A 24,874-nucleotide genomic window follows, 5' to 3' on the forward strand; every position below is an offset into this window, starting at 1 on the left:
AAAGTACTTTCATATATACATGAGTGTCTATGAACTTGTTTCTTTAGACAACCCAAACTAACACTGCCAGCAAACTGAAGGAAAAATGTGAAAAAGATATTGCTGGATACCAGCTAAAGCAAAGCCTGATGCCACCAAAACAGAAGTTGTCAAGATTTTTAAAAAGCAAGTTGATTAATGTGAGGTTTGCACAACTCTCAAAAACATTGTTGAGTTTCAGAAACTCCCATTTCCTCAGCTGTAAAACAGAAAGGTGACACTTTGTATCTGTATTCAGTTCACACTATTGAGAAGATCAAATAGGAGGGCATATAGTGCATGTTTCCCACAGCCACAGACAGAGCTTACAGAATGCTGCCTCCAATCATTTTACTTAGGACTTCTAGGCAGCCTGTCTCTAAGAAGCAAAACTGGCAATGCTATCCCCAAGAACAGGACCTCTCTTTGCCAATGTGATTTAACAATTAAACTGTTATATGTGTTCTCCAAATGGTCACAATAAATGAAGCATTCTGCCATTTTCAACAATGCCACAGAGAAACACAAACTGCAAAATGACAGCCACAGACAAAGATTCCAGTTACAGCCTCCCTGAGAGAGAACAGCCCCAGCCCAGTGGTTAGCACACTACACTGTGTCCTTCGCTTGAAGGGTGCCAGGCCCCATTAATACCCTGCCCCTCCCTATTATGACCTGTCTTATCTTAACATCTTGCTTGGCATTGTTAAAACAAACAGTTTTTAGTTAAGCCTGTCTTTATCACAAGTACATTGCATACAAAAAATAAAAATCTGCACAAAGCCATTAAGAGACAAGGGGGAACATAGTATGTAAGAGTGAAGAGAACAAGTTATATACAGTATTAAATAACCAAGGCTAAGTCATAGCGACGGACATGGAGAGAGGAGGGAGAGAATTGGACAAGAAGTGTATTATGTTTCATAAGTGAGAGATCTAAAGTGTCCTCTTGTATCTGGTTCCATCAGTCATAAGATGGCAACACACAGAAGGAGCAAGGTAAGCAAGGAGCCATACCTACAAGTGCTGCAATGAGTTTACTATGCCCTTGGGAAAGCAAAGACAGTGCAGATGTAGAAGTCATTAGCATATCCTAACACCTGAATACACACGAGCACAATCAATTTTCCCAGGAAAATCTACAGAAAAGTATATTGTATCATTATGTGCCATAAACTAATAATAACATCCAAAAACATTAATATAGAATCCCTAACATAAAAATACCTGAAATCAAACATTATACTAAGGTAGAAAAAGAAACTCTTAGTATTCTAACTAAACAAAAAACAAAATAAGCCCATTACTGATGCTATTATTTAGTACAGGATTAGATTGTGCTATAAATAGAATAAAATTTGAAAACAGAAAAAATTTTTCCAATGTAATGAAAGAGATAGTCCAAAGGAATTTTCTAAGAACTACTGCAATCAGTTGAAAAGTCACCATCATCCATGTATAGTGACAAGACAAAAAGCCTAAAATAATTAGAGATAAGTGATATTATAAAGGGCTAAGAAAGGAGGAATGGAAACAGAAAACAAAAGGAGGTTGTTTAATAAGTGATATTACATTGTGGAGACTGCAATCAGTGGAATAATGTGCATAAATTGTTAATGCAAAACTGATTAGCTCTGTAAATGTTCATCCAATTCACATTTAAAAGTTTAAAAATATCTAAGTAAAGATAGATCTGGTCTCCCAAAATTAAGATAAATAGTTCATGTAATTTTAAAGTCTAAGAAACATTTTACTTAGCAAAATAAAATGGCAAAATGACAAATGATCATGTTAAATAAATGTGATGTCAAGAATAAGGATGTGTTAAAAGAAAAGCAACAATGGGCTTGTTAGTATGAAATATTAAAACATTATAAGATAATCATATCAAACAGTATAAAGTGCAAGACTTAACAGGTAATGTAGAAGCTGACTGAATTACACACAAAAAAATAGTAACTTTAAAAGAAAGCAAGACTTATAGGAAAGGGATATTATTCAAAAAACTCAATAAAGATGTTTAGATAACTATGTAAAAAGTGAAAAAATAAGCTAAGGCCTCATCCTATTCATTTCAATAAATAATAATCAACATAAAAATAAAGAAAATTAGAACAAAATTGAATTGCAAATGAATTTATTATAGTCTTACTTTTAATTATACATGGGATTTTTCTTTTCGTTAATTCTAGTCTTAGAAAGTCATTCTCCATTTATAATTAAAAGCAAGACTATACCCCACCATGAGACATGATGCCCCTCAGTGACCAAAGGCGCTACAGGGGACAGTACCGGAGACACAGTCTGCAAATTGCACCTGATCTGATCCCACCACACCGAGGCAAAGCACTGGGGGAGTGCAGCGGAACAGCAAGGGAATGGAGCGGCAAGGTCCCCAGGGAATGCGGAAAGTGGACTCTGGGGCCAGGGTGTGGTGCCCCAAAAGACTGGACTGGAAAACACTCCTAAAGGCCAACAAATGGTCCTTGAACTAACTACAAGCTTTTCTTTCTTGATGTATTTTGTTTTGTTCTTTATCAGTGGTTTGTTGTTGTTGTTTTGTTGTATACTGTTGCTTTGTTTTCCTCTGTCTTGTTTTTGTGCATGTTATTATCTCCACAGGTCTGTCTAAATAAGATAGGCTGGATGAACTATTTGGAGGAAAAACAACGGGACCGACAGTTCTTGGGGGACTTGGGATAGGCGGAGGTGCGGGGTAAGGAAGTGGTGCTAACTAACCCAGGGACAAGGGAACAACATGGGATCCAAATTGGTGGTGAGGGGGGAGTGACAGGCCTGGTAGGGAATAATCAAGGGTAAGGTAAGGTAAAGAAGAGGTATAGCTGTAACCTAGGTGGGGACGGAGCCTGATAGTGGGGCAGAAGGAAAGTCAAGGGAAATAGAGGAAAGATCTAGGAGGTAAAGGGCATTTATAGAGGTCTAGACGAAGACATGTACATGCAAATATATATGAGGATGGGGAAATAGATCTATGTGCCTATATTTATAGGTTTAGTATTAAAGTGGCAGAAGGACGTTGGGCCTCTACTCAAGCACTCCCTCAATGCATGAATACTTTTTCTATTAAATTGGCATTCTATGATGCTCACCCTCCCGACACAACTGCTGAAGCCAAAGCGGGTGAACAAGTGAATGTGGTGAAGAAAGCTGATGGTGCCCGGCTATCAAAAGAGATAGCATCTGGGGTCTTAAAGGCTTGAAGATAAACAAGCAGCCATCTAGCTCAGAAGCAACAAAGCCCACATGGAAGAACACATCAGCCTGTGTGATCACGTGGTTTCAAAGGGATCAGTTATCAGACATCAAAGAACAAAAAATCATATCATTGACTGCACACCTCCATGATACGATCGCTGAGGACAAACGGGTGCATAAGCAAATGTGGCGAAGAAAGCTGATGGTGCCTGGCTATCAAAAGAGATAGTGTCTGGGGTCTTAAAGGCTTGAAGGTGAACAAGCGGCCATCTAGCTCAGAAGCAACAAAGCCCACATGGAAGAAGCACACCAGCCAGTGCGATCACGAGGTGTCAAAGGGATCAGGTATAAGTCATCATCATCAAAAAAAAAAATCTTACCATAGTGAATGAAGGGGGAAGTGCAGAGTGGAGACCCAAAGCCCATTTGTCAGCCACTGGAGATCCCCTCACAGAGGGGTCTAGAGGAGGAGATGAGTCAGTCAGGGTGTGGTGTAGCACTGATGAAGAATACAGCTTTCCTCCAGTTCCTAAATGCTTTCTCCCCACCCCACCCCCCCACTACCATGATCCGAATTCTACCTTGCAAGCCTGGATAGAGCAGAGGTTGTACACGGGTGCAGATAGGAGCTGGAGGCACAGGGAATCCAGGGTGGATGATACCTTCAGAACCAGGGGTGTGAGGGGCGATACTGGGAGGGTAGAGGGTGAGTGGGTTAGAAAGGGAGAACCGATTACAAGGATCTACATGTGACCTCCTCCCTGGGGGACGGACAACAGAAAAGGGAGTGAAGGGAGATGCCGGATAGGGCAAGATATGACAAAATAATAATTTATAAATTATCAAGAGCTCATGAGGGAGCGGGAAAAAAGAGGACTTGATGCGAAGGGCTTAAGTGGAGAGCAAATGCTTTGAAAATTATTAGGGCAAAGAATGTACAGATATGCTTTATACAATTGATGTATGTATATGTATGGATTGTGATAAGAGTTGTATGAGTCCCTAATAAAATGTTTAAAAAAATTTAAAAAGCAAGACTATATGCACTCAAAGATTGGGAAATATTTGTAGCATATGGAGCAGAAAGTATTTTTATACAAAAAATTACTAAAAGTCGAGTTAGAAAACAACAAGATGCCCATAGATAATTGCACAAAGCATAGAAACAACCGCTTCATAGGTAAAGATATATAGGAAATAAACCATAGCACCACATCATCACTTAGTATTTTAATTGTCAAAGAAAGGCACAAATCAAAGAACTATTTTTCCCTTTATAGAATTATACAAAAATACGGTGAAATTTATCACTGACCAATGAGTATTCATAACCTTGGACTACCCACCTAAAAAACTATTGGGACATAAACTTGGCCAACTCACCTAAGAAACCACAACTTGAGAAAAAATGAAAAAATCTGTCAGCTCAAAGATTTTTTTTTGTGATTGAGTTCTTTAATTGCATGGTATGTGGATAAAGTGCCAACACAACTGTTAAAACAAGGTAAAATGACAAAACTCGTATTCTATAATTTTACAACAATGAGCCCCCAAACAGAGGCTAAAGTATTTGATACCACTTAAGCCAAACTAATTGTTGAGTCGATTCCAACTCCTAGTAAATATCCGAGACTGTAAATACGTACAGGAGCAGATAACCTCATCTTTCTCCCTCAGAGTGGCTTGTGGTCTTGAACCTCTGACCCTGAAGCTAGTAACCCAACACTTATCTCACTGTGCCACCAAAGGTCCTGTTCAAAGGTTCAGGTCATGAGGGGGTGATGCTAGGAGAGTGGGACAGCTCAAAAATTTTTTAATACCACATTATTTATATTGAACAAAAGTACATGTACCTTTGACTTAACAACCTGTGCTATCATCACAATTGTTCTAATGTCTGAGCCCATCAATGTAGCCACAGTGTCAATCCATCTTGTAGAAGGTGGTTTCCTCTTTCTCACTGTCACTTTACCAAGCTTGAGGTCCTTTTCCAGAACTTGTCTCTCCTGATAACACGTCCAAACTACATGAGGCAATGGCATACCATCTTCCTTCTAAAAAGTATTCTGGTTGTACTTCATCCGAGACAGATTTGTTTGTTCTTTTGGCAATTTACAGTACTTTTGATATTCTTCAACAGCAACAACAATTCAAATGTATCAATTCTTCTTGGGTCTTCTTTTCTCAATGTCCAACCTTCACATGCATGTGAGGTGATTGAAAATACCTTCATTAGATCCCAAAGTAATATCCTTGAAATAATTGTTGGGGAGTAGAATGCAGAAGTTGGACATAAAAAAGAATACATATTTGGAAAGTATGCCCTCAGAGATAGAAACAAAGCTGGATATTACAGGATGGAATCCCACAAGACCAATTATGTCTTCATTGCAAATACTGTTTCCACAAGATATAAGGTGACTGTACCATAGGCTTAACCAGATTAAATATTCACAGAAATTAAACTGACTACATCTGTTGGAAGAGGCAATGGAGAATCTCAACATTGGCAATCAAAAGGAGGCAAGCGCCTGACTATGAAACAGATCATGAATGACTCATATGGAAGTTCAGGTAAGAGTTAAAGAAAATTAAAACAAGTCCAAGAAAACTAAAATACAACCTTGAGTTTCAATAATATCTCAAGAACAGATCTGGGTTACTGAACACTAATGATAGAAGGTCTCATGAGCTATAAGATGATACCAAGAATATCATATATGAAGAAAGCAAAAGGTCATTAAAAAGGCAGGAAAGATCAAGTAGATTTAAGAATAGACTCAGAAACCTGTTCTTAATCATAGAGTACTAAAGTAAATAGAAGAAACGATAAAGTCAAAGAGCTGAACAGAAAAATTTTAAAGGGCCCCTCAAGAAGACAAAGTCAAATATTATAATGGAATGTGCAAAAGCCTAGAGTTAAAAAAATACAGAAAGGAAGGACACACTCAGAATATTTTAAACTTAAAGAATTAAAGTAAACCCAGCCAAGCTCAAGTAGCTCAGTACCAGACCCACTGCCTATACAACACACAGCCTAAAAATGCAACCAGGTCCAGCTTGGCACCCAATGCAGAAACCATTTGACACATGTGTCCCTGAGACTCAGCCAAGTCAAGGACTACCCAAGGTCCATGCTACTCTTGTCCCTGTCAGACCCAATGCCTGACCCAGGGGACGTTAACACAGTCAAACTTTCCAATATCAAGGACAAGGAATGAATCCTGAGAACAGCTAAGGGGGCAGAGGGAGGTGGGTAGAATCCACCTACAAAGGAAAATCAGTAAGAACAAAGTTTGACTTCTCAGCAGAAATCAGCAGGTAAGAAGACAAAGGAATGGCACATAAAAAACCTGAAAGAAAAAAATTGACACCCAAAAATCTGATATCCAGAAAAATTATCACTCAAATATGAAAGAATATTGACTATTTCTATACAAGGAGAAATTAAAGCCATTTGTAAGAACAGAACCAAGTTTACCCCCAAAAAACTAAGTGAGGTGCTCTGGACACATAGTCAACAACTATAGAAAAACCTGAGATCAATATACAACTCCACATAGAAATCAACACACTTAAAACAGTATTCAAAACAGCAAAGATATATAAAAACAAAGAAACTAATAACTACTAAAAAGAAACATAAAATAACAGCAAAAACCCATATATGTATATATCTAACAAAACACAATACAGGATTAAATGCAGAAGTCAAAGGACAGAGAGTAGCATTCTGGACAAGCAAACAAGAACCATCAATATGCTGCTTGCAAGAAACACATCTTAGAAACAAAGATAAAAGTACACGAAGATTAAAGCTAATGGCAACCAGAAAAGGCAAGGGTGGCAATATTAATGTCAGATTAAATAGGTTAAAGCAAAACCCATGTGACAAAGAAATGCACCACATAAAGATTAAATGGACAACAATAACTAGAAGATGTAACCATAAAAAACATATATGCACCCAATGAATGCCCCTCAAAATAGATTAAACTTTTATAGAACTGAAAAAAGACCTAGAAAATGTAGCAATAATAATAAAATTTTAAATAAGAGTTCACAATGCACTTTCTCAAATCATAATGCTATAAAATTAGAAATCAACAATAGGAAGAACAAGGGCAAAAAAGCAAATTCATGGAAACTGAATAACACACTGCTTAAAAACTATTGGTATTGAAGTGAAATAAAGAACAAACTCAAATGAAACAAACAAAAAACCTTTGAAAAATAAAACCTTTGAAAACACAACAAAAGCAGTACTTGAAAGGTAATTTATAGCAATGAATAACACCTTAAACCAAGCATCTTCAACAACTAGTACAAGGGCGACAAAATAAATTTCTAATCACCAGAAGAAAAGAAATCATTAAGATTAGGTGGAAATAAGAGAACTGAAAAACAGAAAAACAATAGAAAAAATAAGAAGTTGATTCTCTGAAAAGATTTTAAAAATTAATTAAACAACTAGCAAATGTAACAAAGGAAAAGAAATAAGACGTAAATATCAAGAATAAAAAATGAAAGGGGTGATATCAGCAGATCCAAATTAAATAATATATCAGGTTCCTGTTTAACAGGGCCACTGATCACACAGAGGCTGAAGCCCTCTCTAATAATCAGGAGAAAAATGTCAAGAAAAAAACAGATAAAAACAATCTTGGAGAACAACTCAGTATATTGGTAAACCAGGACTTTCAAGGTTTAGAGATGGTGGAAGCAAGCATCATATGGGTAAAAGGATAAATGTGCCCATGAGACACCAAGACTTTCCTCTCACACAACCCACTGAACACACAAGTTTGTGTGGTCAGCTTGCTTCCAAACTGGTATACACTGCATACATTCTGGCCTTCAGACTGCCCAAGCACCCTGTGCACAAGTTATATATCCTGGGCTCTGATGTTCAGCATGACCCCCTCACACCTCATGACTAATGTTCATACTGCTCTTCTAGGCCTTTGAGCTACACAACCACCCCACTCCTGTCACTGCCCCACACGAATTCATTTCCCAGCCAGCACACCTTATTTAGACCTCTCCAGGCCATCCCAAGCAATCCCCTTAGATAACTCAAGCCTCATCCCCTCCCCTCTAAGCCATCCTGAGGGACAGCTCTCCCCTTGGAGCATATGCAGCCTGCTGGCATATCCATTCAGCCATGGTCTGCATTGTGACACTTCAATTGACCATTGCCAAGCCTAACAAAAAAAAGAAGGAACAAATATCAATAGCCAGGGATTGATGGCTGAAGGAATTGATTGATTGATGAGAGATGAAACAGGGGACATTACAACAGACAGTAATGAAATGTAAAGGCTAATTACACAGTGCTATGAAGGCATGTACTCAAATGAATCCAACAATTTAGAAAACATGAACAAATACTTGGAAAAACAGTCCCTCCCTAGACCATTCCAGATAGATATCAAGAACCTCCAAAGAACCATAGCAATAGAAGAAATAAAAAAGTTTATCAAGGGATGTGGCAGTCACATAATCTGTCAATTTGAGGAAGGGGTGGAGCCTGGCCTGTCAATCAGGTCACAGCTTGATGACCTCATTTGGAGGCGCCACAGAGATAAATAGCTCATTGGAAGCTACACACACAGACACTCCCTTCAAGACATTCCTGTTGACAAGCCAGATGCAGCTATGCTGATGCCGCCAGAGCCCTGGAGGTGGAGGAGTCACGAGGAGACCCACACCAGTGCTGAGAGGCCTCTACCACCACTGGATCGGCAAGATTTTCTACCCACTGGCCTGTGATCTTTCCTACTGCATGTGCTGTGTGAATCAGAAGAATTTATAGACTGATAACGGACATAAGGGCTAATATCAAATTTATGGATTGACCTGGACTGGGCTGGGATATTTTCATAATGTACAATTGCTCTTTGATATAAAGTTATCTCTTATACACATATAAGTGCCTATGGATTTGTTTTTCTAGTCTACTCAGACTAACACAAGGGAATTCCAACTAAAATATCCCCCACGCCAGACAGCTTCACTGGAGAATTCTACCAAGCATTCGGAGAAGAACTGACACCAATTCTACACAAACTCTTCCAGAGCAGAGCAAAAGACAGAAAAGTCCTGAACCCTTTCTATGAAGCTAGCATAACACTGATACCTAGATCGAGCAAGGATCCCACAAGAATGGAGAACTACAAACCATTATTATCTTTAATGAACATCAATGCAAAAATCCTTAATAAAATTTGTCTAATAGAATACAAAAGTATATAAAATGAATAATTCACCATGAGCAACTGGGATTCATTCCAGGGGTGTAGGGATGGTTCGACATACGAAAGTCCATCAACATTATTCACCACATTGACACACAGAAAATAGGATAAGAAAAACATGTTAATATTGATAGAAGCAAGAAAAGCATTCAACCACATCCAACATCCATTCCTATTTAAGACACTCAGGAAGATAGGAATGGAAGGGAAATTCCTCAATATAATATAAAACTATACATGTAAACCCAACATCCAACGTGGTAGTCAATGGAGAAAAGGCGAAAACAATCCCACTGGAAAACGGAACCAGATAAGGATATCCCTTGTCCTCACTTTTATTTACCATCATACTAGATGTCCTAGCTAACAACGCAAGGCAAAGAAGAGATATCAAAGGTCTGGGGAAAGAGGAGGTGAAACTATCATTATTCTCAGATGATATTTTATATATGGAGACCCCAAAAGCTCCACAATAGTAGTGCTGGAAGTGACAGAAGAATATGGTAGAGTGGCAGGATACAAGATAAACAAACAGAAGTCTATTGCAGTGCAATGTATAAAGCTATATACATCAAACGAGACCATGAGAGATGTAAAAAAGGTAGTAGTACCCTTCACAATAGGGCAAAAAGAAGCGCTGACACCAAGGGCTCAAGTAGAAAGCAAATGTTTTGAAAATGATGATGGCAACAAATGTACAAATGTGCTCGACACAATGGATGTATAGATTGCTATAAGAGCTGTAAGAGCCCCCAATAAAATGATTTTTTAAAGCTTTCTATCAAGAGTGAAAGAAAAAAAAGAATGAGAGATCACACAAAGTAGAGGAAGAAATGATGAGATGACAAGGGACTAAAATCTATAGAAAACTGTAGCACCTCAATAAGAATAAGACAAAAAGTCCAATTGAAAAGTGGTAAACACAGATCTGCCTAGACCAGAGGATGTTCACTGGTACATATAGGAATTGGAAGCACAGGGAATCCAGGACAGATGATCCCTTCAGGACTACTGATGAGAGTGGCAATACCGGAAGGGTGGAGGGAAGTGGGGTAGAAAAGGGGAATCAATTACAAGGATCTACATATAACCTCTTCCCTGGGGGATGGACAACAGAAAAGTGGGTGAAGCGTGTAAGACATGACAAAATAATAATTTATGTTATAAAGGGTTTACGAGGGAAGGGGGTTAGGAAGGAAAGGGGAAAAATGAGGAGCTGATACCAAAGGCTCAAGTAGAAAGCAAATGCTTTGAGAATGATGATGGCAACAAATGTACACATGTGCTTGACAAAAGAGATGTATGTATGGATTGTGATAAGAGTTTTACGAGCCCCCAATAAAATTATTTTTAAAAGTAGGTAAACAATATGAACTGATAGTTCACCAAAGATGATATCCATACAGCCAACAAATACACGATCACTAGCCATCCAGGAAATGTAAATCAAAACAATGAGGACATATGAACACTGACAGTAACAGTGAAGTAAAATAATAATTATAATAAATGCTAAAGTGTAGAGACTGAACTCTCATACACTACTGGAGGGACTATAAATATGCACAGCCACTGTGGAGAGCAGTATGACACTACCTCAAACAACTCGGAGTAGAAATTCCGTATGATCCAGCAACCCCTCTGCTGCACCTATAGCCTAAAGTACTAAAAGTCATAACATAAAAAGACATATGCACACTGTTTCATGTGGCATTGCTCACAACAGCAAGAAGATGGAAACACCTAAATGCAGAATAGACTTTTTAAAGACTGGTACAGGGCCCAGTTGGGGAATATGACTGCTAGATAACAACTACTAAAGAGGTTTCAGTAGGAGAAATATGCTACAATTCCTGGCAGATAAAGTTAGACACAAATTTCTAAAAGTGGAGAGCAGCAGTAGCAGTTACATAATCTCCTGTCAACTTGCGAAGGAGTGAAATCTAGCCTGTCAATTAGGTCACAGTCAATGGGAGTGAAGTCTAGCCTGTCAATTAGGTCACAGCCAATGGGAGTGAAGTCTAGCCTGTCAATTAGGTCACAGCCAATGGGAGTGAAGTCTAGCCTGTCAATTAGGTCACAGCCAATGGGAGTGAAGTCTAGCCTGTCAATTAGGTCACAGTCAATGGGAGTGAGGTCTAGCCTGTCAATTAGGTCACAGCCAATGAGGCCTCTGTTTGGGCATGGTCTTCTCTTGAGGATGTCTGCTACACAATCCTGTTGACAAGCCACATGGAGTTACACTGATGGAGCTAGAGCCCTGGAGCTGGAGGAGCCACATGCAGACCCCTGCCAGCACTGAGATGTTTCCACTGCCACTGGATCCAGAAGACTTTGCAGCCACTGACCTGTGATCTTCCTGTATTCGGCATCATTCTATGTGTTGCATGAGTCTGAAGAGGAATTTATAGATTGGTATCAGACATATGAGATAATATTGGACTTATGGACATGATATGGACTGGCTGGGATGTGTTCTTATATACAATTACCCTTTGATGAAAGTTCTCTACTATATATGAGTGTCTATGAATTTGTTTCCCTAGTCAACTGAGACTAACAGCAACTAACACCTGATGACAGATGCTCCTTTACCATTGGCCAGTAGCAGAGCCATTTCTATGAGCTCCCCTCCTGCCCGCCACACTTGATTCTTCCCAGCCCCTGAAACAACCTAGCCAAACCTTTTACCTTGCTGGCCTCTCATGGCCCTGGTGGATAGCAGATCATGTGGATAGCTTAGTATAGACATAATCAGTAACCAAGTACACTTTTTGCCATTTTTCCCCATTCTTTATTCTTTCCTGTTTGTTTTCTGGCCCTTCCACTACCTATATGCCCCACCGGCCCCACACAACAACACTACCAAAGTAGATTCCCACCAAGAAGTGGTTTTATTTCATTATTTAGTTTTCTGTGGGTTTTGTACTCTGTTCTATTATAACTTTTTTTCTACTTCTCTCCCACTTCCTCTCCCAGTGTCTTCTTCTGTGACCCCACTGTCCTGAAAATACGTATGTTCCCCCAGGCAAAACTGTCAAGCTTGTAGACTCCCGTTATTTGCAAGTCCCCACTCAATCACTGTGTGTGAATTACAGACTGTGGATATGAAAACCATTTTTCTTTGAGGTCTCACAAGAGTCAACCCTGATTTTCTCATGGAGAAGCACGTAGATGTCACCCACCACTGTAACTTAATTTCTATACACCTTTTGATATTTTTCAGCATTTCCCATAGTATTTTTGAAGCATAGCCTTCCTTAAAAAACCATATAGTAAGTACAGCAATGGACTCTCTCTTTTTTCCCAGGGAAGAGCGCGAACGCAGTCCCCCACTACCACAAATTATGCAGTCGAGTTTCCCATATTTGGGGAAATCGCACGGGTCAGCACATCCGGGGTGCAATTGGTGAGCCTTGCCCTGGGAAAACCACCTTCGTGATCATGGTATCTCCCCTGCCAGACTCTTTCTTGTTACATACGATTTTCATTCAAAACTTACTGACTTTGGAGGACTTTCATTATTCCACAGTTTAAACATTCAAAGGCTTTATTGATATTTTCATGTCATGCTGTTTCCAAGGGATTTTCAGTGGCACAATGGCTAAGTGCTGAGCTAATGAAAAGGTGAGAGGGTTTGGAGAAAAACCCTCCATGAGAGAAAAGACAAGGAAAAGTGTCCCAGTATAGATGAAGTCTAGGAAATCCTACTGAGCACTGTTGATCTGTCCTATAGGTCCATATGATTGGAATCACAATAACAACCACCACTGTTTCTAGTTTGCATACTTCCTATAATATGTGGCTGTACTGAAAAAAAAAAAAAGGTTGACTTACCAGCACAAAGGTAGGTTCAAAACAGGAACCACTAACAAAGTGCACAGAACTGTAACACTGCAGATAAGGAAGGGCTAGTCCTTGTCCACTGACAATATTTTAGAATTTGCCCTGAACTTACAAGACTGGCTATGTACTGGCACTGCATGTCCACAGTGTGTGTGTGCCCATTTTACTACGGGAGAAACTTATCTGTGGCAGTAGCCATTATTTGGTACAGAAAATAATACTGAACATGAGCTGTTGGTAAAGGTTTGTATTTTGCTTTGTTTTCCTTTTACTAATGGTTAAAAAAGAAATCTCTGGTTCCAAAACAGTGAATGTCTTATTTCCACCAGACTCGGATGGATTATTCTCTCTTATCAACAGATTTCCTTGTGTGAGGGAAACCTGCATGCCCAAGATGGGGCCAAGAGATCAGGTATTTTTGTTGTTTAAACAGTATTAATCCTAAGAGTTTCTCGATTTCCTGCCAACAATCCTAAAATTCTGCCCACTCTCTCTAGCCCCTTATGCAGTTCAAAGGAGGAAAGGACCGCCAACTCTAAAGATTTACCTACGTTTTTGTCTTTCCTCGTTTGCCTTATTTAGGAATTTTATGATATCAGCTAGTCTCCTCTTCCAGATCTCATTTTCTCCTTCCTAAAGATTTGTTTACATCAGCACAATAAAACAATATTTTCCAATAAAAGTAGCTTATGTCCTTTGATGCTATACATAATGATAAAATTCAATGAGCAATACAGAATTTCTAAGTATTTTAAGGGTTCTTCACCTATGGAGGGAGACCTTCTGTTATAGTCTTTTTCCCTCCATATCATATACTTTGAGCTGTCCACCTTCAGTGGCATTCTTACCTTCTCAACTTCCATAACTTGTTTACTACTATTTTTTTTTCGGTTCCAAATCTCTCCTGTTATTATCAATAATTAGCCTCTACTTGGAAAGCCAGCACTAACACCAGTTTAGACAGCATCATGACATTATGGCTTTAGTTTAAAGTGGGCAGGGGTTTAAAATAGGCACTGAGAGAGACAGACACCAGCTCCCAGAAGGCTGCACCCTGACAGCACTAAAAGCAGAGTGAAAGCCTTCGTGTCACCATTGACAGTCACACCTTGGCTTCGTTCTTCTGGCTACATAGTGGTGGCGCCACGGTCAGGGGATGAGCAGGATCATGTGGGAAAGACCAAGTCCACGCTCTGCCTCGAACCCACTGCCACCACGAGTCTCCGAGGTGAAGTCACTGGAGTCATGGAGGACTGCTTGGCAGCCGTTCGGCCAGGCTGGCTCAAGAAGTGTTGGAACGTGCCAAGCGGAGAACTAGCACTTAGTGGAGCACCCCCCCCAAGGCAGTGTGATGAGGCCCGACCCGGAGGGACCGCTAGCATCCGACCCCAGCGCCTTCCCCCAGCAAAGACAAGAAAGATTCCTGACCCTCAGTTCATCCTTCCGAACAATGACTGAGTTCATGGACTATGCTTCAAGTCAGTGTGGGAAATATTACTCATCTGTGCCAGAGGAAAGAGGGGCAACTCGTGTGTCTGGTTACCACAGAGGGAAGTCGGAGCTGTCCTGGTGCTCAGACACAAGACGCTGCCTTTGGGCTTGAAGGCTAGGATCAAGCCTCGCAGTGTGACCCAGGGGCCTCCCAACCAGCTGAGAGCATCTCTAAGGGCCTCTACATAGAAGTCTACCCAGGGACCTACTCCGTCACTGTCCTAAGATGTATGCATGTATTGTCAAGCACAAGGAGACCCTTAAAATAAATGTTCTTGCCAAGCAATACTGTTAAACAGGATGGACAAAATGGTTCAGAAATCAATCTTCAAGGATGGCAATAACACAATTTACCTTCCAAATAATTGGAAAATATATCTTTATTATCCAATAAAGTGCCCTGTGAGAAAGTGATACACAGGAGACGCTTGGTACTCCCATATTTGCTATCCTCAAGCAGCAACATTAGCCTATCCAGAGGTTCACCACTTGTCTGTCAAGTAGTCATCCTTTACTGGCATGTGTGTTGTCACATGCTGGAAGCTATTTCACCAGTATTTCAAATACCAGCAAGGCCAACCACAGTGAACATGTTTCAGCAGAGCTTTGAGGATTAACCACTGAGAACTAGCATAAGAGCAGAATATTCTCAGATACAGTTCTAAAAGATTATTCATTCTGGTTAAAAGGCACTCAAAATGTGACCAAGGGAGAGCTGCCTTCTCAAAGCAGAGTCAACCATAATGATATAGATGGAATAATTTGAGACCTTCGCTGATGATGAGACACAACTTAAAATAAGAAACCAGCCTGTGTGATCATGAGGTGTTGAAGGGACCAGGTACCAAGGAACAAAAAATCATAAATGATGAGTGCAGAGTGGAGACGTAAAGTCCCTCAGCAGCCAACCAGACACCCCCTTACTGAAGGGTTGTGGGGAAGAGATGAGCCAGTCAGGGTGCAGGGTAGCAACGAAGAAACATACATCTTTCCTCTAGTTCTTAAATACTTCCTCCCCGCCACTATCATGATCCCAATTCTACCTTACAAATCTGGCTAGACCAGAGGATGGACATTGGTACAGATAGCAACTGGAAACACAGGGAATCCAGGACAGATGACTCCTCCAGGACCAGTGGTGAGAATAGCAATGCCTGGAGGGTAGAGGGAACGTGGGACAGAAAGGGGGAACTGATGACAAGAATCTACATATAGCCTCCTCCCTGGGACAGTAGAGAAGAGGGCAGGGGGAGACGTTATATAGTGTAACATATGACAAAATAACAATTTATGAATTATGAAGCGTTCATGAGGTAGGGGGGAATGGGGAGGAGGGGGAAAATGAGCAGCTGGTATTAAGGGCTCAAGTGGAAGGCAAATGTTTTGAGAATGATGGCAACAAATATATATATGTGCTTGACACAATGGATGTATGTATGGATAGTGATAAGAATTGTACGAACCCCCAATAAAATTATTTTTTAAAAGATACCATATATCATAAAACTTTTACTTCTTACCATAACTTCATTGAACCAATATAAAAGAGGTTACTCTTGAGACATTTCTTATATTCATATATACTAGCTATATTTACAACCTTTAATGTTAGGTTTACAGGTCCACAGACTAAAATTCAGTTCTATTTTTGTACCTGAAGGTGCTATTCAATTAAAAATAAAAAGGCTGGTTACAGTTAAATCAATTATAACTAATGGACACTCCATAAGACAGAGCAGAACTGACCTACTGGGTTTCCGAGGCTATATTCTTTAAAGAAGCAGATTGCCATAGCTTCCTCCTATGGAACTGTCATTAGTGAGTTTGAACTACCAAACTTTTGGTCGGCAGGTGAGCACTTTAAACACTGTGCTAGCAGGGCGCCTTAAGAAGACATAAGATAAGAAATAAATAAGACATTGCTCTCTTAATTAATAAACTGTAATGATTCCAAAAAGAATATAATGCTTTTCAAAGGGGAGTGAATTTTTATATTATACCCTCACAAAATACCTAATTTAGGTTAAATATATTTTAAGAATCCCAAATTAAGTACATATATTGTATAGTCTGAATATTCTTGTGTCATAAGAGAAAGTTCAAGAGGGAAGAAAATACATTTATATGTAATATTATCATGCTAATACCTTATAGTAACTTTTATTATTTTTAATTAATCTCTGCTAAGTTGTTAAAGTTTAGAGTCTCCATTATTTAGAGAGCCTAACAAGCTGTGCAACAGCTTTTAATGTGTATGTTTGGCAAATAAAATATAAAACTTTTAATTAAATGTACACTAATAAAATAATATAAATTACTGCTTTTCAAAAATGCTCCTAATGTCTATTAATAACCATAATATGAAATGTCTGAAGAATGAATCTGTTGGAATGTTTTCCAAATATAATGGAACATATATAGATCAATATTCTACGCATTAGTGAACTGAAATGGGTTGGCATTGGCAATTTTGAATCAGACATACAATTTCCTGTTCTGGAAACGACAAATTCAAGAGGAATGGAGTCACATTCATTGTCAAGAAAATAATTTCAGATGTGATATATGTATAAATCCCAATTAATAAAAAAAGGAAAAGAAAAAAAAAGCATTTCAAAAATTCAGGTATTGCAATATGTTTTAGCCTACATTGGCTAATACCCCCCTCTCTGAATAGTGTTTTAAAAATTAGTACCAGGGGCTAATCAATGACAATATTAACAGAAGACCTCTATGCTTCGGGGAGCTGATTGGTAACTCTTTACCATAAATTAACCATGAGGTCTCTATAGGTCTAGGAATGGATTTGGGGTTTGCACTAAATCCTAATTCCAAAATAAGAACAATTCGTTCTTACATCGTAGCCCTGCTTGATATTCACCCTCAGGAAGGGAACACAGAAGATATAGGTGCTATAGCAACATGCAGTGAAGTAATTAGATGGTGCCTGGCAACCTGATACAATAGCATCTGGGCCTTGAAGGCTTGTTTCCAAACAAGCAGCCATCTAAATGAGATGTCAATTAAGTCCATATCAACATCAATGACCAAAGGATTGTAAATCATTTAATCTGAAACCGAAGAAGGGAAAAGTATCAGAGCCTAAATTATGGAATTCTGGTTGACAAAAGGCCATGGATGTCAGTGGAAGGCCATGAAACATTTGTGAGGTTTACACAGGTAATAAGCCTCCAGTGATTTCCCTCTACTCATAATAGAGGGATGGGAAGAAACCAGTTACCAAACAGCATATTGGAGAGATGACTATAGATCCAAATGATAAAAGTGACTTGAATAGTTAAAATCTTATCACTTAAACCCCTCTCTGATACACAGTGGGCCACATCTGTTTTTTTGTTTTGTTTCTCATAGTGGGATTTATCTCTGATGTATTTTGTCATTGGGGCTAGCCCTCTTGAACTTTTGTTATATGTTTTTCTGGTTTTCAGTATATGAAACCCAGGAATGATGAGCATATAGGGACAAGAAGGAGCATACAGGTTCCTGGGGAAGAAGAGAGCTGATATCAAGAAGTTCAAGAAGGATGAGAATGTTTTGAAACTGATTGTAGTAGCAACTGTACAACACTGTTTGATATGACTGAACTACGGAATAATAAGTAATAGCTCCCAATAAAATGGTTTTATTAGGGGAAAGAGTATTTCAATGTCTATCTAGAAGCACAATGCTGCCTATAACAGAATAGCTATATATACACGAGAAAACCTAGTTAACACAACTATGATTAAATTCTATATACCAACCACTAAACTAGTGATGAAGAGTTTGAAGAATCTACCAACTACATTCGTCCAAAATTGATCAAATATGCAATCAATATGCATTGATAATTATAGGGTATTGGAATACAAAAATTGGAAACAAAGAGGATGAAAAAATAATTGAAAAGTACAATTTAGAGATAGAAGGAAGGCTGGAGATTTTATGATGGAATCCCCACAAGACCAATTATGCCTTCATTGCAAATACTGTTTTTCCACAAGATATAAGGTGACTATACACATGGGCCTTATCACATGAAACATACACAAAAATAAACTTGATTACATCTGGTGGAAGAGGCAATGCAGAAGCTCAACACCAGCAATCAAAACGAAGCCAGGGACGAACTGTGAAACAGACCATCAATTGCTCATATGTAAGTTCAGGTTAAAATTAAAGAAAATTACAACAAGTTTGAGAAAACTAAAATACTACTTTGAATCTATCCCACCTGAATTTCAAGAATATCTCGAGAACAGACTTGATTCAGTGAACAATAATGACAGAAGATATGACAAGCTATAAGTTATATCAAGATCATCAAACATGAAGAAAACAAGGTCATTACAAAGACAGGAACTACAAAGTTGGTTTAAGAAGACACTCAGAAATGTGTTCTTAATCATAGAGTAGCTAAGGCAAATAGAAGAAATGATGAAGTCAGTGAATTGAACATAAATTTTCAAAGGGCAGCTCAAAACAACAAAACAAAGTATTATAATGAAACATGAAAAAGCATAAAAACCAAAAAGGAAGCAATACTCAGCATATCTTAAATTGAAAGTCACAAAGAAAAAGTTCAAGCCTTAAGTTCCAATATTGAAAGGTTCTGTAAGCAAAATATTGAATGATGCAGGAAGCAACGAAAGAAGATGGAAAGAATATAGAGTCACACTACCTACAATAATTCATCAATATTCAACCTTTTCAAGAGGTGGCATGTGATCAACACCAATATTACTGATGGAAGAAATCCAAGCTGCACTAAAGGCATTCGCCATAAACAAGGCTCCAGGAATTGACAGTATACCAATGGCAGAACAGATCCATATTTGTACCCATTCCAAACAAAGGTCACACAAAACAATGTGCAAATTATAGAACAATATCATTGATGTTACACAGAAGTAAAATTTTGCAGAAGATCATTCAACAACGGTTGCAGCAATACATTGACAGGGAGCTACCAGAAATTCAGGCTGGATTCAGAAGAGGATGTAGAACAGGGGCATCCCTGCTGATGTCACATGGATCTTGACTGAAAACAGAGCATTCCAGAAAGGTGTTTACTTGTGTTTTATTAACCAAAGGCATTTGACTGAATAGATCATAATAAATTATTGCTTACACTGAGAAGAATGAGATTTCTAGAATACTTCATTATGCTCAAGTAAAACCTACACATGGATTAAGAGGTGGTTGTTGGAGCAGAACAAGGAATACAATGAGGTTTAAAAAAAAATTTTAAGTCTAAAATTTTTAAAAGGTGTCAGAGTAGTATCCTTTCACCATATTTATTCAATCTGTATGCTGAGCAAGTAATTCAGAAAGCAAGACTTTATGAAAAACAAAACATATGGGTTGGAGGATGGCTTATTAACAACTTCTTATATACAGGAGACAGAATTTTACTCGCTGAAAGGGGAGAGGACTTGATGTACTTGCTGATAAAGATCAAGAACTACAAACAACATTCACTATAAATTACAACTTAAAGAAAACAAAAATCCTCACAACTGGGCAATGGATAGCATAAATGGAGAGAAGAGGGCAATTGTGAAAGCTTGAACCTACATCTTGCATGGACCCACAGTCAATGCTCATGGAAGCAGCAATCAAGAAAATCTGGGCAAATCTGCTGAATACGACTTTCTTAAAAGTATTTGAGAACAAGGATGTCACTTAGAGAATGACAGTGCACTTAGCACAAACCATATTTTTTTAATTTAATCATTTTATTGAGGGCTCATACAACTCTTATCGCAATCCATACATTCATCCATTGTGTCAAGCACATTTGTACATTTGCTGTCATCATCATTCTCAAAATATCTGCTTTCTACTTGAGCCGTTGGTATCAGCTCCTCATTTTTTTCACAAGCCATATTTTTATGAGAACATATGCATTGGAAAATAGAGCAATGGGGGAGGAAGACTAGAAAAAAGGATGCATTTGAATTATGGTGCTGGGGAAGCATCTTGTGAAAGTATCATGAACTGCCAACAGAAAAACTTAATCTGTTTTGGAAGAAGTGCTGACAGAGGATTGTGAGATGGAAGCAAGAATGGTGAGACTGTGTCTCACCTATTGTTGACATGTAATCAGGAGAAACGAGTCTCTGGAAAATAACATCATGGTTGGTAAAGTGGAAGGTCAGAAAAAAAGAGAAAGACCCTCTACCAGATGAATTGACACAGTGGCTGCAACAGCGGCCTCAAGCATGAAAACAACTGTGAAGACGTACAAGGCTGGGCAGTTTGTGCGGGAAGTAGTCTGAAACTGAAACTAAAATAACTGCAGACAAAATTCAAGCCTTATCAGAAGACCCAAGACAAACAAATAAAACCATTTTTTGTTGTTGTTTGAATGAGGGGGGTCGGAGCAGAGATCCAAAACTCAGCTATAGACAATGGGACATTCCCTCACAGAAGGGTCACTGGGAAGGGATGAGTCAACAACGGCTCAGTATAGCACTGCTGAAACAATATTCCTCATGTTTCCTGAGGTTTTCTCACCCCCCACTATCATGACCCCAATCCTGCCTTTCACTGAGGGCTAAACCGGAGCATGCGCACAGATACAGATAAGAGCTCATGACACACTGAATCCAAAACAGGCATGGGAGTAGCAATACCAGGAGGGTAGGGGGGAGGTGGGGAAGGAAGAGGAGGAAGGGGGAACCAATCGAAATGATGGACACATAACCACACCCCCCCCAAGGGGACGAAGAATAGAAACTGAGGGGGAAGGGATGCAGTAGTCAGTGTAAGATATGAAAATAATAATAATTTATAATGTATCAAGGGTTCACCTGGGGGAAGGAGGGGAAAAAAGAGCTGATGCTATTTACTTTCAATAGAAAGTAATGTTTAGAAAATAACGATGGCAACATACGTACAAATATGCTTGATAAGATTGATGTATGAATTGTTATACAGGCTATAAGAGCCCCCAATAAAATGATCAGATTCAGGTGGCAAATATCTCACTGTTGTCTATTTTTTTTAAAATCAATAATTTTATTGACAGTACTTTACACATACAATCCAATGGTTTAAACATATTAAACAGAGTTGTGCAACCATCACCACAATCAATTTTAGAACATTACATTCATTCTTTTATATCAGCTTTTTCTCTCCAACTTCCCTTGTAATACCCATGAAACCCCAAACCAAATGCACAGGCATTGAGTCAATGCTGACTTATAATGATCCCTTGTGGATGTCCAAGACTAACTGTGTTTATGGGCATGGAAAGGCCCAGTCTTTCTCCCTGGGAGCTGCTGGTGGTTTTGAACTGTTGACCATGTGGATCACAGCCCAATATATAACCACTATATCACCAGGGTTCCATTGTAATAACCATAAAAAATTATTAATCCAGTTACTGTTCTTATATATTTATCTATACTTGATTTCATTTAAAGAAAAACATACAAAAAGAAAAAAGAAAAACATACAAAAAACTCCATACACATAAAAACCACAAAACAATAGTAAAAAAAAAACAACAGAAAAACCTCAATTGAAAAGAGAGAATAAGAAAAGCCAGAACAAACTTTAAATGGCTTAAAAAGGAGAACAAATTATAAGATGTTAAATTTTGACCTAACTATCTTAATTACTTCTCAATGCACTGTATAAGATAGCAAGGCTATCACAACCCTGGTCAATGGGCAGAGGGAATTCATCAGAGGCTTAATCCACGTGGGGACCCTGCAAATGGATTTGGGGCTTTAATTGTCATCCATTGCCTTCTGCAAACTGGGTGCTCAAAAATTCAGCTCAAATCCAGTTCTCCTCTGGCTTTGGAATTTGTTATTTACAATCCTTGGTGTGCTTCTTTTGTGTGGAATTAGCTGACACCTCATTTATATGGCTGCTCATTTTATGATAAACCTTAAAGAACCCAGACACTGTTCTTTCTGATAGCTAGGCACCATATGATTTATTTACCACACTTTGCTATATCCCCATATCTTCTCACTGTTGTCTTTGTCTTGTTTAAATCACTACGTTTATCTTTGTTGTTGTTGTTATTTTTTAGATTTTGTTTCATTAGCTTCTTTGATGAATTGGTTATATATGTCCTTCCCCATTAGTCATCAATGTGTTATTTTTAATATTAAAAAATTCCTTATACAGCTTTTTAAAGATATTAAGGGTAGTCACCAGTGTAGACAAATTATGTTTCATGTTTGTCACAAATACTTTTCTTTTTATGTATTTTGCTTTATGTGTAACTTTATATAATTTCAAATTTCCAGAAAAAATAAAGGAATAGTACATAGGATGACCACATTGTTTCTGTTAAGATTTAGCAGTTATTTACATTTCCCCACCAAATTTATTATGTCTATATGTATATATATATTTGTTCTAGTTCACTTGAAACTTTGTGACACACTTGAAAACACTGCATAGCTTTTAGCAATTCATCACCTAAAAGTGGGAGAACTTGGGTCATGTTGCTGTTAACACTGTTTTGAATGTGTACTTTGTGTTTGGCCTACATTTTCCTCTTATTTACCCTTGTAACCAAGCCTCCAAAGTGTAAATCAGATGTAAGTGCTGGCCATGAAGCAAAGAAAAGGAAAATGATCATATTTGAAAATAAGGTAGTCATAGTAAAGTGATCAGAACAGACAAAATGCTACTGGTCATTGGAAAGTCACTAGACTACAGTCAGTCAATCATTGGAATAATGGTAAAATGAGAATGAAGGAGCATGTGAAAATCTCTGCCCTTATGAAAATTACAATTATGACCAAGCATTTAAGTGGTTTAATGATTGAAATGGAAAGGTCACGAATTTGATTAAGTGATAAAAGTCAGCATAATATGCTTATCAATTAGCCTTGACTGTAAGAGCTGCAGATGCAGCAAGCGAAAATGAGTGTGATGAATTTATTGGTTCATTTCAAGCTGCGGGGAAGCAGTGAGGGCGCATGCAAGAGCTGTGAGCGACTTTTCTAAAATGCTGAAAAAATTACTGAAGAGGGAAATTAATAACAAACCAAATATTTAATGGAGTCAAGACTGGTTTATTATCAGAAAAAAATTCCTGAAAGAACCTACATTTCAAAAGAAGAAAAAAAAGTATATATATATATATACACCAGTGCATAAGGCATCTAAGGATGATGTTGGTACGTGCCATCGAGTCGATTCAGACCCATAGTGACCTTTTACACTACAGAAGGAAACACCGGTTGGTCCTGTGCCATCCTCACAATCGTTTCTATGACTGAGCCTGTTGTTCCAGCCATTGTGGCAATCCATCTAATTGATGGACATGCTCTTTTTTACCCGCTGCCTCTCCCCTTTACCAAACACGATGTTCTCCTCCAGGGTCTGGTCTCTCCTGACAACACGTTCAAAGTACGTGAGAAGAATTCTTACCATCCTTATCCCTAAGGGACACTCTGGCCATATTTCTTCCAAGACAGACTGCCTTTTTATCAGTCCATGGTATTTTCAGTATTGCCACCAGATTCTTCTTTGGTCTTCCTTATTCAATGTCTAGCTTTCACTTGAATATGAGGTGATTGAAAATACCATAACTTGGTCAGTACACCTTAGTCCTCAAAGTAACATCCTTTCTTTTCAACACTTGAAAAAGGTATTGTGCAGCATATTTACCTAATGCAAAGCATCTTTTGATCTCTTGACTGCCACTTCCATGAGCATTGACTGTGAAGTAAGCAAGACAAAATGCTTGACAACTTCAAACCTTTCTCCGTTTATCATGTTGCTACTTACTGATCCAGTTGTGCGGATTTTGACATTGAGTTGTAATCCACACTGAAGGTTGCAATCCTTGATCTTTTTCAGCAAGTACTTCAGGTCTTCCACACTTTCAGGAAGCAATGTTGTGTCATCTATAAGCCACATGTAGTCCCCAGGGAATACCAAAAATTGACTTGGGGCCAGGACTTGGCATCCCATCAGACGTGACCAGAAAACACTCCTAAAGGCCCACAAACAGTCCTTGAACTAACTAAAGGCTTTTCTTTTTAGTTAGGTTTTGGGTTGTTTTT

The 24,874-nt window shown here is 38.6% G+C and overlaps 1 protein-coding gene and 1 non-coding gene across 5 annotated transcripts in view; both read right to left on the minus strand.

Annotated features, from left to right (window-relative positions):
• MARCHF8 (membrane associated ring-CH-type finger 8) overlaps window positions 1-24,874 on the minus strand; it is a 121,743-nt gene that overhangs the window by 74,055 nt on the left and 22,814 nt on the right. The window lies entirely within an intron of this gene.
• Window positions 12,799-12,959, minus strand: LOC142423739 (U1 spliceosomal RNA). The gene has a single exon (XR_012779337.1). It is a non-coding gene; the product is annotated as a U1 spliceosomal RNA (small nuclear RNA).

Source organism: Tenrec ecaudatus, chromosome 12 (assembly GCF_050624435.1).
Source record: "Tenrec ecaudatus isolate mTenEca1 chromosome 12, mTenEca1.hap1, whole genome shotgun sequence".
NCBI classification, from domain to species: Eukaryota; Metazoa; Chordata; class Mammalia; order Afrosoricida; family Tenrecidae; genus Tenrec; species Tenrec ecaudatus.